The sequence below is a fragment of the Hyperoodon ampullatus genome, assembly GCF_949752795.1.
Source record: "Hyperoodon ampullatus genome assembly, chromosome: 17".
NCBI classification, from domain to species: domain Eukaryota; kingdom Metazoa; phylum Chordata; class Mammalia; order Artiodactyla; family Ziphiidae; genus Hyperoodon; species Hyperoodon ampullatus.
Genome location: NC_136930.1, coordinates 50,716,604 through 50,731,894, shown reverse-complemented (window position 1 = coordinate 50,731,894; position 15,291 = coordinate 50,716,604). Strand labels below are relative to the sequence as shown.

At 36.8% G+C, this 15,291-nt stretch overlaps 1 long non-coding RNA gene across 2 annotated transcripts in view; it reads right to left on the bottom strand.

The window, feature by feature from the left end:
• LOC307065518 overlaps positions 1 to 15,291 on the bottom strand; it is a 204,822-nt gene that overhangs the window by 35,542 nt on the left and 153,989 nt on the right. For both annotated transcript variants that reach the window (XR_013811339.1, XR_013811340.1), the window contains exon 3: positions 8,280 to 8,398. This is a non-coding gene — a long non-coding RNA (uncharacterized lncRNA). The remainder of the gene's footprint in view (positions 1 to 8,279; positions 8,399 to 15,291) is intronic.

The window sequence follows — 15,291 nt, the reverse complement described above, 5'->3', positions numbered from 1 at the left end:
AGAGTCAAAACATTTTAAAGTAATATATTTAAATATTAGAGGACAAACTTAAGGTAGCAAACTAACTGCTTATCTATACACTGATGTATTTTCAAAATATGCATTAATAATTTGTGTGATTTTCATTGGGACATTTTGCATATATGTACATATACAAAATGTTATCAATAGCTATCTTTGTAGTATGCTGTAATAGGTACATTTCATTCATTATCTCTTTTTTGCTTGTTTATTTTCTGATTATTTCTAAAAAATATAAATTATATATGTAAATAAGAATGAAAAATGTACTATTTCACATTGATACCACATTATTAAATGTTGAATTGCCCCAATGTTGTTTTAAAAGTCCATAAGAATACAGAACTACAACAACAAGCTTTCATTTTCCCTCTCATACTTTTCCATTTCAAAAAGCTCCCAGACAGTAGAACCTTAGATCCTATGCTCTCCTCTCCCTCTCAATGACTTCAGCCACTGTCTCTCCCTAACAGAGGACTTTTTCTAAGGTAATATTACTGTTCTATACCTATAGAATCATCAAGATTGCGTTCTTCAGTACAAAATAGGAATTAAAGAGGTCTGATTGACTACCTGGCAGTTTATAACATTTTGTGTCAGTGAGTGAGTAATCCATTTTAACAATGCAGTTGACTGGTAGTAGAGAAAAACTTATTAGGGAAAATGAACGGTAAATGTGAACATGATTAAAGATACCGTACCCTCTCTGAGCAAAGAAATAAGATATTCTCAAAACCAAGCCTAGTGTCTTGGGAGCTATACCCACCCAGAGTGCAGGTGCCATTTCTAATCTGCATAAAGGTAGCATATGGGCTAGAGGTAGTCCTGTATCTGCATCTTGGAGGGATTAAACAACTTGACCAAGATCCATTCAGAAATTAACTACCTCTCTTTCTCTCCTAATCAAATTTCTTTTAATTAAATGTACATTCCCCTATAATACACTAAAACAGGTTTCAAGGCATTGTTAACACAGATAAATAGCCTTTATTCCCAGAACACTTTGCAAGCATAAGTTCATTGATTTCCACTCCCACTTTTGGATCTTTTCTAGTTTTATTTTGGCTTTTTCTTTATTGAACAGACTACAGAGTTTGCTAATCACAAGTTAGTACAGATCTTCAATAAAGCAAAGGGCTCCACAAACCATGGAGCTACTTAAAGCTATATAAATATGTGAATATCAATTACAGAAGTAGATGGGAAAAAAATTAAATACTATCACAATTTTATTAAAAGTGATGCTTCTGAATGATTTATTTGTAAAATTTGGTCTCATATATTTTATCAGATATTTATATCCTTGATCTTCAGTGATCACTCAGCCAATACTTTTACTTTGAGATCTGCAAATTCCTGAGACCTCTCAAGTGGTGAAGAATTGAATTGAATACGGATGTCTATGAAACTTTGCTTACAGTTTGACATTTGTACTCACACTTCATTTTACATGGAATCCTCAAAAAGCTGGAAGGTAAGACACCACTACCTCTAAGCAACTTCCACCTTCCTTCAGGCTAAGTTAGATGCCTCCTTCCATTCTCTGGGACTTCCTCTTTTAGGGGAAGAAAATTATTTTTCTGTCATCCCCCAAAATAAGTCCTGGAGAACAGAGAGCTTGTCTTTTTTGTTTTTGTATTCACAACATCTAACATGTAGGGGGTAGGCAATAAATTTTTGCTAAATAATTATCTGAGGGGAAGAGAAGACAATGTGTGGTTTGTTCTTATAGATTTAATTCATAAATGGGTGGACTTTAAATTCCCTTACCCAGAAATCTATAGAAGATATCAGACAGTCAGACAGACAAAAATTCAGAAGACACACAGATACACAGACAGAGACTGGTTGAGACAGCTCTTAACCTGCTTTGATTTCACTTAAGGTGAATCTGTCCATCACAAAAATATGGAAAAGGAAATAGGGAAGAGATGAAAGCACGGACTGAATGTGATGGAAAATGAAGGGGAAACGTATAGGCAAATACATACACAGGAGCAATAAAAACATCTCTAAACATGTCTCCAGTCGAGTAAACTTGAAAGGAGGGACCATGAACTGAAAGTCTGAAAGCATAGGTTTCAGTCCGCTCTTTCATTTGCTGTTGTTACTAACTCTCTTCTCTCCCAAGATATAGACAGAGAAGTTGACCTTCCCACACATCAAATTCCCCATTGATAATACAGTGAGATTTAACCAAAGTTAAATCTAAACCTTCCACGAACTATAAACTTTCGCTGCTAGAAGTCAGTCTTTCATACTCTGTCAATATTCCAGAAGGGGGCAGCATTTATTCATAATAGGAAAGCCAAGAAAAAGTTTTACTTTAGCTAGCTTTCAAAGTAGTAAAGGTTGAGAAGTTGGATGAAAGGAACACTTAAACTCTTTCTTGAATTTAGTGTGAGTACCTAAGGATGTCAGGAGTAGTAAAGTGGGTGGAAGCCTGGTGTCTGCTCTGCTGTGTAGGAATTTAATAAGGAACAAGTCAAATGGCTCTGTGAGAAAGAGATCATCCCTCTGGCTCACTCATCATTGAATCCCTAATGCTAAGTGCTGTTTCTGGCACACGGTAGTTGCTTACTAAATGAATGACTGACAAAGAACAGGGATGGAATGGGTTCGTTCCCAGGGCAAGTCTCACACATGAGTGTGAAGTAGGCAAATCTATCTTTGGAGCGTCTCTCCTTATACAGCATTCTAGGTCTCATCTCTCTTTCCATGACCCTAACACAGTCCTGCACCCCTGCAGCTCCACTTACCCCTGCACCCCTCTTCTTTACAATTACTGATTCATCCATCCATTTACTTAACAAATACATTGAACACCTGATATATACCAGATTTTGTTCTGATGCCCCTGTCCTGACAAAATACATACTAATTAACTTTATGCCTTAAGATATAATAGTTCCTAAGGGTAGCTACATTAGGGAGCAAGGTTAGGGCTGAGATTATTCTGCTTTAAATAAGTGCAGGGAGATGGATTTAAACAAGTGAGTCTCTAATAAAGGACACATCAGGCAGAGAGGGTGACAATTTGGGGTAAGAGGACCTGTTCAGCTCCTGAGGAATCCCATCACTTATGTGAACTCTCCAAAAGTAGACTTAATTGCTTTGTTCCAAAACTGAGCAAATGGGAGTGGCAAAGGAACCTTAGAGAACACTTTTTCCACCTGTTTCTTTTTTCATACGAGAAAGTAAAGTTTAGAGAAGGTGTTATTTTCCCAAGGTACTGCTGACTAGTTGCAGAGCAGGGTCTAGAAGCAATTCTCCATGGTCCCTGTCTAGTGCTCTCTCTAGGTGTCTACTGCTCTTTTAACAAAACTTATCCCCATTCACTCACTGTCTGTTGCAGTTTTTTTGTTTTTTAACAGACTTAATTTTTTTTAGGGCAGTTTTAGACTCACAGAAAAGTTGTACTTAGAAATTAATTTAGTTCTTTCATGGATCTTTGATATTGTATCTAAAAAGTCATGGCTAAACCCAAGATCTATATTCCTATGTTATCTTCTAGGAGTTTTATAGTTTTTCATTTTACATTTAAGTCTATTATCCATTTTGAGTTAACTTTTGTGAAGTGTATAAACTCTATGTCTACATTCATTTTTTTTTTTTGCATGTGAGTGTCCAGTTGTTTTAGCATCATTTGTTGAAAATATGATCTTTGCTACATTGTATTGCCTTTGCTCCTTTGTCAAAGATCAGTCACCTATATTTGTGTGTGGGCCTATTTCTGAGCTCTCTATTCTGTTCCATTGATCTGACTATTCTTTCACCAATACCATATTATTTTGATTCGTGTAGATTTATAGCAAGTCTTGCATTTGGGTAGTGTCATTCCTCCAACTTTGTTTTCCTTCTTCAATATTGTGTTGGCTATTCTGGGTCTTCTGCCTCCCCATATAAACTCTAGAGTCTGCAAAATAACTTTCAGGGTTTTTCATTGGGATTGCATTGAATCTATGGATGAAGTTAGGAAGAACCAACATCGTGATGATATTGAGTCTTTCTATCCATGAACATAGACTAACTCTTCATTTATTTATTTATTTGATTTCTCTCATCAGTTTTGTAGTTTTCCTCTAAAAATCTTGTACATATTTTGATTGATTTATACCTACATATTTCATTGGGGTGTCAATATAAATGTTATTGTTTTTAATTTCAAATTCCACTTGTTCATTGCTGGTATATAGGAAAGCAACTGATGTTTGTAGGTTAACTTTGTATACTGCAAACTTGTTATAATTGCTTATTAATTCCAGGCAATTTTTGGTCAATTCTTTTGGATTTTCTACATGAACAATAAAGTCACCTGCAAACAAAGACATTTTATTTCCTCCTTCACAATCTGTATACCTTTTATTTCCTTTTTTTGTCTTAATGAATTAGTTAGGACTTTTAGTACAATGTTAAAAGCAAGTGGTAAGAGAGGACATCTTTGCCTTATTCCTAATCTTTGTGGGAAATCTTCAAGTTTGTCTCCATTAAATATGAAGTTTACTATAGGCTTTTGCAGATGTTATTTATCAAGTTGAAGAAGTTCCCCTCTATTCCTAGTTTGCTGAGAGTTTTTTTTCACTATGAATGAGTGTTGGATTTCTTCAAATATTTTTTTCTACATCTATTATGATCATTTGATTTTTGAATGCTGAACTAACCTTGCATGCATGGAATAAATCCCAGTTGGTCAAGGTATAAAATACTTTTTTTTTTTTTTGCCGCACCTCACGGCTTACAGCATCTTAGCTCCCTGACCAGGGATCAAACCCCAGGCTCCAGCAGTGAAAGCACTGAATCCTAGCCACTGGACTGCCAGGGAATTCCCTATAAAATTCTTTTTATACACTGCTGGATTCAATTTGCTAGTTTGTTTTCAGACAGATTACTAAGCTCTCCATTGCTTTTATTTCCTCTTTCTGTAAAACTGGAATAATAATCTTTGTCACAGATATTTTTCTAAAAGCCCTGTGCTGCCAATCTGCAAGAATGGTGAAAACCCATTAGCTCAGGAGCTAAGCCTGATTTTAAATACAGCTCTGCCACTTCTCAACTACATAGACCTGGGCCAGTCATTCACCCTCTTGAGGACTTCACTCACTTATTTACCATGGAGTCACTAAGGACATCCAAAAACGGCATTTAAAAGCAGCTTCTCAAAATTTTAATTAGATCACTCAGTTTTTTAATTTCTGTCAAGATGATTAAATGCACTATGTACGTGAAAGCACTTCTTTTTTCCTCTCTTTTTTGCTATCCTGAGATTGCACTTCCCAATAAAGCATGCTCAATCAAGCTTTGCTGTGTATTCTGTTTTCTAAAAAACTTGAGCCACGGTGTTCATTTAAAGTACCATTATTATGAGGAACATCATCAAAGCATTTTTTCTTTTCATTCATTTCCTGTTTTAAGTTGTTGACTATCCATCAAGGCTATCCTTATGAAACAATTTCATTCAGGTGAAATCAGATTAAAAAGGACACCAAGTGCAGCTCAGAGGAAGAAAATACATCCCAAGAGAGCAATGAGAATATTAAAGATTTGTCTGTAAGGATGGAATAGGTGCCCCTTCTGTTTCAGAAACTCCTCTGCTTTAGCAACCATCTGACTGGTGCTAACATGTCCCATGAGTCCCCCATTAGAAACCTCCTTTAAAAGGCTGTCCAGTCACATGGTCCCTTGAGGGGGTACCTGGCCATAAACACACACACACATACATGTGCACATACCATGTGTGGCCTAGAGTAGTTCTCCATTTCACACTTCCCAGAGTCTAAGGCCATGGTTCCCTGATTTTCCTCTTTTGCCCATCTTTTCATAAAGTAAAAACCTCTTTGTCACAAAAATATAGGAGTTACATAATCTCAGAGTAAATTGCTTTTCTTTCAATTAAATAAATTTAGCCATAAGAAAAAGTCCCTACATTATCCTTATTTTTCTCATTTTACCTCATACTGGTGAAATTTTGTCACAGACTGGTGTTTGGAAACCACTGGCAGAGGGGCAACTCAGTTAATGAGCTAAATAGAGAGCTGGGAAAGGCTGACTCACCTCACCAAAGTGAGGAATGTTCCAGTACAGAAAAACACTAGGAAATACCCGATCCAAGAAGGACAGTTTAGGATCAACCTCAATATTTTAAGTGGTTAAGACCACTGTGCATTTAATAGATGTTGTACAACAAATCAGATGGGAGGGTGTTGGTCCAGGCACCCAGGCCTTCTCTTTCTTTTGCAGAGATCATCCTTACAACCAAAATCAAAAGCCCAATTTTTCATTACTTTTATAGATATTACTTCAACATAATTTTTCTTCAAATATATCTGAGGTATTATGGCCAAAGTCAAAGAACACTGAGTAAGATTAACATTCATGAATATATGTTTGTTTGTTTTGAGAAACCCTGACAGAGTGTGAAGTTCTGGTTTTTTTAAGAATCATTCAGGGCAGGACCAAACAAAGTCCCTGCCCTTGAAGTCCTAACTTTCCAAGTTTATATACACATAGCACACATAGTATGAAAGACACAGGGCATGTGAAGGGTTAATTTTGTATTTGGTTTTGATATCTGCTTTAATTCCCTAATAGAAGAAAAGAAAGGAAGGAAAGAGGATGGGAGGGAGGGAGCAAAGGAGGGAGGGAGGGAGGGAAAATGGAAAGCAATAATGATGGTTCCCAGAAAGAAGGACAATGGCTGGTGGGAGATTTATGGGAAGTGAAAGCCCTGATCCTGCCCAGCTAGTCCGGGAACTCTTCCTGCTGGGGGGTGATTTGTGAACAGCTGTCTGGTCAGCAGTTCCAGGGAGTCAGTTCTGGCCTCTAATCCTCACATTTAGAATCACTAAACCCAAGCCAAGGTTGTTTTCCAGGAATAGGGCTTTATAGGGTAAGGCTACTTCATGCATTGTGTGGTAATTAGTGAACAGTCCACTTCATATTTAAGAACAGAGTCAGGACAGAAAAAAAAAAAGTAGTAATATTACCAAAGCTTGGAAAGCACTAATTAAAAAAATATCATTTCTTTCCAGAATAGATATGGCCCCACATGACAGTGGGTATCAAATAGTTAAATACTCAAACCTCTGAACTGATAAATCATGAAGGACTTTCATTGATGCTTCCGAGTAAGCGTCATGACACCAATAGTTCTGTTTAATAAACCAATTTTCAGTTCAACAGTAACAGCAGCTAGCATGTATTGAACTCTTCCCACATGCCAGCCACTGTCCTAAACACTGATGTCACCTGCAATATTGCATTTAGTCCTCACAATAGTTCAGAAAGTTAATTAATATACTTATGTTCATTCTACAGATGAGGAAACTATGTCTAAGAAAGTTCAAGTAACTTATTCAAAGTTAGTTCGATAATAAAGGAGGAGCCAGGGTTTGAGCCCAAACAGTCCAGTCGCAGAGCCCCATGCCTCCATTATACATTTACTCCCATTCTAATAGTTACTTTTCTCACTCAAAGTCACTCTGAGCTTTAAAGTCATATAGATATAGATTTAAATCCTGATGCGTGACCCTAGAAAAGTCGTTGAATTTCTTGGAATCTTAGTTTTTTATCTGTAAAAGAGTAATCATACCACTCTGCAAGATTACTGTGAAAGTGAGAGGTAGTACATGGAAGCCATTCAATACATGGAAAGTATTACCACAGCACAGACAGGACACAGACCATCAAGATTAAAAAGGGAAAATAAGCAGACAAAAGACACAGAGACCAAGCACTCAGGACCTATCTCCAGGGTAAGGGATAATTGGTAGTAGATCACCTTCACAAAGACTGAAGGAAGTAACTTCCCTTTAAGCAATTCAGTTGATAAAGTAAAATTTGAGTATACTTGCAAACAAGATTTCAGGTAATAATATTTAAAACAAAGCAAACAAACAAACAAAACCCAACAAGAAAGAGGAGTAGATCCTGTACAAAGAAAGAAAACAAAACCCAAACCATTACAAAAGATTATGCTCTGAGCCACACCAAGTCAAATTTATTCACATGGTAAAGGAGGAATTGATGTTTGTATCAGAACCCATCTGCGTGTCATATATAATGCAATATCCACAAAAGCATGTTAAACCAGACATAGTTCTTTATCCTATGCTGTGGAGGAGTCATCTCTGTGACTCTATTGTCTCAAAGAAGCTCTAGGTTAAAGAATCACTCTGGTAGAACCCTAGAGCGTGGATATCCACTGGCAATTGCTGTCGAGAATCTAACGTGTAGTGTGGGAAAACAAATAGATAACAAACCTCAGAGAAGATCACGTTAGCTAGGTCTCCAGCATTCTTGCTCTCTGCATTCTCTAAGTAATGTAATTTCCCAGTCCAGTAGAGGTTCACAGCTTTTCCACTGTGGAAACACTAAGGATCTAACATAAAAAGGAAAAAAAAATTAGGAAAGAGAGAGTGGAAATGATAGCACAAATAGCAAGAGTACAATCTAAAAGAGTCTGAGAGGGGATCTGCTGTGCTAGCGCAGAAATCTCCATGAGCATTTTGCTCCCATATGTTGGAGTCTTCCATTCTATAGGTCCCTATCTTCACAGTGCACAGCAACAAAAACATAAAATTTATGAAAATAAAACCTATTTTTTGCTAGTTTGTCTTTTGTACATAAATTTTGCAGACAAAAGCTTGAATTTAAAAAATTCAGTCAGAAACTTGCAGTTTTAAGATTTACTTAATTCCTATCTACTAAAACAAAATCAATCTTTTGGAGAGATCCTTCAAAAAGGTTTTCATTCATTAAATGTCACTATGTTTTTCAGAAACTGACTTTAAAGACTGCTATTACAATACAAAAAAATATGCTTATGACTGTATTTCTCATTTTATCCCATGCCATGGTGTTTTAATCTGCTATTATTACTTGAATACCTAGTAGGCAGTCAATGGATATTTATTTGTTAAGTAACAGGAAGAATTTGCTAAGGAGTTTGAAATCCTTTCATGATTTCATAATTTATCATTTCACAATAATTAAGACCAAGAGCTCTGAGATCAAATGGACCTAATTCACTATCTGTGTCATTAAGCAAGTTTTTATAACTTCTTTAAGCCTCAGATTTTTTATTAAAAAAATCTCAATATATAATTACTTCTTCCATTGGGTGGTCACTTAGATTAATAAGATAATTAATATAAAACTCTTAGCTCAGAACCATGCTCATGGTTCTAAAGTGCTAAAAAACATTAGCTACTAACAATTTTACACCTCATCTTAGCAAATAATGTACACAATTCTTTAATCTGCCTTTAATCTTTAATCTTGCATTCTTATACACTAACAACGAAAAATCAGAAAGAGAAATTAAGGAAACAATCCCATTTACCATGGTAACAAAAAGAATAAAGTACCTAGGAATAAACCTACCTAAGGACGCAATAGACCTGTACTCAGAAAACTATAAAACACTGATGTAAGAAATCAGACACAACATAAACAGATGGAGAAATGTACCATGTTCTTAGATTGGAAGAATCAATATTGTGAAAATGACTGTACTTCTCAAAGCAATCTACAGATTCAATGCAATCCCTATCAAATTACCAATGGCATTCTTCACAGAATTAGAACAAAAAGTTATACAATTTGTATGGAAACACAAAAGACCCCGAATAGCCAAAGCAATCTTGAGAATGAAAAATGGAGCTGGAGGAATCAGGCTCCCTGACTTCAAAGTATACTACAAAGCTACAGTAATCAAGACAGTATGGTACTGGCACGAAAACAGAAATATAGATCAATGGTACAGGATAGGAAGCCCAGAGATAAATCCACACACATATGGTCACCTAATTTATGACAAAGGAGGCAAGAACATACAATGGAGAGAAGACAGCCTCTTCGATAAGTGGTGCTGGGAAAACTGGACAGCTACATGTAAAATAATGAAATTAGAACACTACCTAACACCATACACAAAAATAATCTCCAAATGGATGAAAGATTTAAATGTAAGACCAGACATTATAAAACTTTTAGAGGAAAACACAGGAAAAACACTCTTTGACATAAACCACAGCAATATCTTTTTTGATCCACTTCCTAGAGTAATGAAAATAAAAACAAAAATAAACAAATTGGACCTAATGAAATTTCAAAGCTTTTTCACAGCAAAGGAAACCATAAACAAGATGAAAAGACAACCCTCAGAATGGGAGAAAATATTTGCAAACGAAGCAACTGATAAAGGATTAATCTCCAAAGTTATACAAACAGCTCAGGGAGCTCAATATTATAAAAACAAACAACCCAATTAAAAAGGAAGACCTAAATACACATTTCACCAAGGAAGGCATAGAGATCCAAGAGGCACATGAAAAGCTGCTCAACATCACTAATAATTAGAGAAATGCAAATCAAAACTACAATGAGTTATCACCTCACACCGGTCAGAATGTCCACAAACAATAAATGCTGGAGAGGGTGTGCAGAAAAAAGAATCCTTTTGCGCTGTTGGTGGGAATGTAAATTGATACAGCCACTGTGGAGAACAGTATGGACGTTCCTTATAAAACTAAAAATAGAACTACCATATGAGCCAGCAATCCCACTACTGGGCATATACCCTGAGAAAACCATATTTCAAAAGGACACGTGTACCCCAGTGTTCACTGCAGCACTATTTACAATAGCCAGCACATGGAAACAACCTAAATGTCCAACAACAGATGAATGGATAAAGAAGATGTGGTACATATATACAATGGAATATCACTCAGCCATGAAAAGGAAAGAAATTGGGTCATTTGTAGAGATGTGGATGGACCTAGAGTCTGTCATACAGAATGAAGTAAGCCAGAAGGAGAAAAACAAATATTGCATATTAGTGCATATATGTAGAATCTAGAAAAATGGTACGGATGAACCTATTTGCAGGGCAGGAATAGAGATGTAGACATAGAGAACACACACGTGGACAGGGTGGGGAAGGGGAGAGTGGGACAAATTGGGAGATTAGGACGGACATATATACACTACCATGTGTAAAACAGATGGCTAGTGGGAACAAGCTTTAAACACAGAAAGCTCAGCTCCATGCTCTGTGATGACCTAGATGGGTGGGATGCAGGGGGAGTAGGAGGGAGGTCCAAGAGGGAGGGGATACAGGTATACATATAGCTGATTCACTTCATTGTACAGCAGAAACTAACACAGCATTGTAAAGCAATTATACTCCAATTTTCAAAAAATCTCAATATACAATTACTTCTTCCATTGGGTGGTCACAGATTAATAAGATAATGAATATAAAACTCTTAGCTCAGAACCATGCTCATGGTTCTAAAGTGCTAAAAAACATTAGCTACTAACAATTTTACACCTCATCTTAGGCAAATAATGTACACAAATCTTTAATCTGCCTTTTTGGCCATATAAGGTATATATTAAGCCTTTTTGTGATAGTATCAAGTATTTGGTCATTGCAAAATGACATACTTTTTCGTGGAGATTCGTGAGACTCATCGACAAACAGATGAACAAAAAATGTCTCAGAATCTGACTTGTTCATGACTTCATCGTAGCTTATTGGTAGCAGGAGATGGAAGTGGATTCAATAGCAGAGGCAAGAGCACAGAGACCAGGAGAGAGAGAATAATACACTAAGAGGAAAAAGGGAAGGCCCATTTTCTGATGCTGAGCCTCACACCATGTTTGACAGGCACCACTGAAAAAGCTGGGTCATCCATAATAACAATTACCTGGGAAGAAAAGGATGCCCCTCCCTTTTTTTGGCAGGGGAGGGGCAGGGAGGGAGATGGAAAGAGAAGAAAGAAGCAGAAAATTTCACTATACACAAAATGGAGATCAAGGTGGGCCTGCGGGGGGCAGTGCGGTATAGTGGACAGAGCATGGACTGTATAATGAGATAGATCTAAATTTGGTTTTGTAGCTGGGTTATTTGCTCCCTAGGCTAAGTACCTATTGCTCTTTAACAATTTGTGCCACGCTCACTTTACCTTTGTAATGGTAATAAAAATTATAATTATAAAATATATAAATATAAAAATTATAATTATGTCATAGGGATGTTGTGAAGATATAATGAAACAATTCTGGTTGAGTGCCCAATCCATTTTCTGGTCTTAGAAAATACTTCTCACACACTCTGCAGGCAAGGAAGGTACAAAAATCCTTGCTGAAGCATTGTTTCTTGCACTGGTTTAGTCATTTCTTCCATATGCATTCCTGGTAATTGTGGGAGATTTGTGTTGTGTCAATTTAGCTAAACTGGGACTACATTTCCCAGAATCCACATTTCCCTCACGTGATCAGTTCTCAGCTAGCTTCTGGTGCTGAGAAGGTTGATGCAGCACAAGGCACTGCTGCAGCTCCTGCCTGGTGGTGCTGACCCCCTGGCTTCTTGGCTGGAGGGTGTCAGCAGCCAGATGCTTAACTCCTCCAGATCCTACTGCATCTCCTGCTCTGAGTTCTCCAACTCCTGGCCCAGATGTGTGTTTAGCAATGTGACAAAGGGGCACCAGCTTCTCCTGAAGAAAACCCTCATCATCAAAGTTTGAAACTTGGAGGCAGTAAGGAACCCATACAGGTTCCAGTTCATTCTTAAGGGTTCCAGCTCAGACTTGCAGGTTCCAGTTTGGCCTTTTTTCCCCCACTCCACAACCATCCTCCCTTCCCAACCATCTGCCTGTGGCCATCAGGTTCCAGCACTAGACTCAGACACTAAACTTCACATACACTGTTTCTCCTGTTTCAATAACTGTGTAAGGTCAAAACTTTATGATAAATGCCTTTTAAAAATATATATCTATATATTTATAGATATTTTCATATATTTATCCTGGTCATCTTCTTTGATAATCTGATAAGAACCTTAACTGATACAGTGGGCTCTCTTTGTTCCAGGAACTATGCTATGGACTGACAAAACTGATGAATAAGGTACTGACCCTATAGTTACAAAATTATCACAATTCTTAAAGGAAAAATCAGCCTTTGCTCACCATATAAGAAATTATAAAGTTTCTATGGATTTGCCTACTTTGGACAGATCATATAAATGAAATTATGTAATATGTGACCTATTGTGTCTTTTTTTTTTTTTCACTTAGCATGCTTACTAAGTTTATCCACATTGCTGGATGTTTCAGTACTTCACACTTTTATGACTGAATAATATTCAATTGTATGGATATATCACATTTTGTTTATTCATTTATCCATTGGTGGACATTTAGGTTGTTTTCACTTTTTGGAACTATATAGTTCCAAACTAGATAGTGATAGTTACACAACATTGTGAACATACTAAATGCCACTGAATTACACACTTTAAAATTGTTAATTTTATATTATATAAATTTCACTTCAATAAAAAATTTTAAGGCTATGAAGTTATAAGGTTGGTTTCCTTTAGTTTAAAAAAATTTACATGTATCTATAATTGTTCAGAGTGAAATTGAAGAGACTCCATTAGAGTTTATGGGTGCCAAACCAGTAAAAATTATGTTCATTAAACTAGATATTTTCAGTGATAAGGTCAGATGTTTTCCACATTTGACTCCAATCTTCTACGTATATTATTCTTTGCTCTGCTATTTTGCTACAAGCTTGCCACTGATTGGCTTCTTGACATGCACATAAAATCAATTAGCATTCAGTCTCTGAGAATAATTCTCTTAATAGATTACTGCTTTCACCATTTAGCCAACAGAAAAACATTTCTTTCCATACCACCCCATACATATATAGGAAGGCATTTGGTAACACTTATCAGCTTGCACATGCCAGCAATTAGATGTCAGTAGAATTCCTATGTTCAATCCCTGTATACAAGGAACATAATAGCCAAAATTTCCAGTCCTCTCACAATTTTCTGAACTCATCAATATTTGTCCTTTACATCGGTTAAAGGTTCACATCTGCCTCCAAACTTCCCCTAAAAAGGGGAGAGTATGAAAGTAGATTTCAAGATTGAGGATATGCCAAGCCAGTTCTCTTTCCCTCATGTTTCAGGGAGTACAATAAAAAGCCAGTATTTTCCTTCAACTGCTAACTCCGCTTTCTTTTTTTTGTTGTTGTTTTACTTTTTTTTACTCCAAAGATCTAATATGAATATCACTGTCTTACAGATATTTCCGACCCCATCTCCCTCCATTATCCCTCTCTTACACTATACTACAGTCACACTGGTTTACATTTGGCTCCTAGATCATGTAAAACTCATCTCCGGCTCAAGACCTTTACAGTTGGTGCTCCTTCTGCTTGAATATTCTTCTCAACAAGGTAATTTTTTCATCATTCAAGTTTCAAATCATTTAGTACCTTTTCACAGTGGGCTCCCCTAGCTATAGCAGCCCTTTCAGTCACACTCACCACATTACCCTATTTATTTTTTATTTCCTGTTTCCCAAAAGTATATCATATATCCTTAATATAGAGGGGACTCTGTCTGTCTAGTTGACAGCTGTTTTCCCAGAGTTTTGAACAATGCTGGAGCAGATAGGAGATGTACAATTAATATCTTGACTGACTGACTAATAAACTAACAGGTACTAATCATGCTAATAAATGTAAAATTGCAATTTGATTCATAGTGGTGCCATCCTTGTAACAGAGGATGCTGGAAAAGATTGGGTATTTGTTTCTATATGCATGTATGCATGTATGTATGTATGTTGGTTGGTTGGTTAGGGTTTTTTTGAGGCGGGGAAGGAGCAGGTTATAAGTTCAGTTTTGACATTTTCATTTTGAAGTATTATTGATGTCCCAAGAAGTGATATCAAATAATTGTGTAGATTAAACTGAACTTAAAAATTAGAGGTGGGTATAGGGATAAATTCATGAGACATCTGCTTCTCAGTGCCTATTAAATGTGGGCATGGATAAGATCATCCAGTAATAGCAAGAAGAATAGGAAGAGAGGACTGGAAGTAGGAATGGATAACAATGGAAAGGAAACAGAACAGGAGTGGTCAGTGAGGGAGGAGGATAACCATGCAAGTGTGGCACGCTGAAGAAGGGAGTTGTTATGGACTGAGTATGTCCTCCAAAAATCCGTAGGTTGAAGTCCTAATCCCCAATGTAATGATATTTGGAGGTGGGGCGTTTGGGAGGTAATCAGATTTAGATGAGGTCATGAAGGTGGAGCCCCTGATGGGATTAGTGCTCTTATATGATGAGAAAGAGACACCAGAGCTTTCTCTGTCTCTCTCTCTCTGTTTAAACAAAGAAGAGGTCATGTGAACACACAGCAAGATGGGGGACCTCTAAACGCCAGGAAGAGGGTTCTCACCA